Consider the following 956-nt stretch of genomic DNA (forward strand, 5'->3'; position numbering starts at 1 on the left):
TACAGTTGTCCACACCATTGTGCCGAAAAACATGTTTCCACAATTCCCAATCCTGTCCTTCTGCCCAATTCAGTAGCTTTTTCAATTGCATAAGTTCATCTCCTCTGCCCTCAGTTTCTCACATTAAGGAGAAAATATGATGTTTGCACGTGTGGGTCCGATTTATTTCACTTCAGTTTATGGTCTGTAGTAGGGTGAACTTACTGAAGGAAACCTCCATTTATCCTGTTTTATAGCTGAATAATATTTCATTGTGTCAAAATGCCACACCATTATCTATCCCTTAGAGGATGGGCATCTGGGTTGTTTCTCAGATTAAAAGAACAATGTAGGAAAGAATGAGAATGCATGAAAAAGAGTAAAAAAGCTTTATGTTGGCTCACAACTTTACTTCAGATTTTAATGCTTCCAAGGCAACAATGCATGGTGGAAAAGCCTGCAAGCAAAAACAATCTCCAATATACAGAAAGTGAAGGAAGAAGCCAGCAAGGGAGATAAACTTCCTGGTGATGCCCACAATGGTCCATCTCCTTTAGCCAATCCTCCTGCTAACATCAGGGCAGCTGTAACTCCTGCATAACTCAGTTATCTTCCAAATATGTCCAGGCATTAGGAATTATTATAAGAGAAAAACACAAACTCATATTTCTAACTTAAAATTTAAACTTTTACTCCATTAACTACCCTGGATGCAGATGAATCTGATGCTTGTATCTATACTCCAGTGTTAACTCAGAGCACAGCATTCCACAAGCCTTTGATTTAGTTTTACTCAGAATCATTCCAAGTTAGGCAGAGTTGATACATAATACCTGGCATACAATGGTTTAATGTTGATGAAGGAAACACATTGAACATTGCCAGTTAAACAGAAGACCTAATGCTATTATGGGCTACTGGACTCTTTTAGAATATTTTGCTGAGTTTAAACACCTATAATATTCAATAACAGAACT

At 37.6% G+C, this 956-nt stretch overlaps 1 long non-coding RNA gene across 1 annotated transcript in view; it reads right to left on the reverse strand.

The window, feature by feature from the left end:
* Positions 1 to 956, reverse strand: part of LOC111814306 — a 58939-nt gene that overhangs the window by 26956 nt on the left and 31027 nt on the right. The gene's annotated exons all lie outside the window — the stretch shown is intronic.

Source organism: Octodon degus, unplaced genomic scaffold, assembly GCF_000260255.1.
Source record: "Octodon degus isolate 3935 unplaced genomic scaffold, OctDeg1.0 scaffold00288, whole genome shotgun sequence".
Classification (NCBI taxonomy): domain Eukaryota; kingdom Metazoa; phylum Chordata; class Mammalia; order Rodentia; family Octodontidae; genus Octodon; species Octodon degus.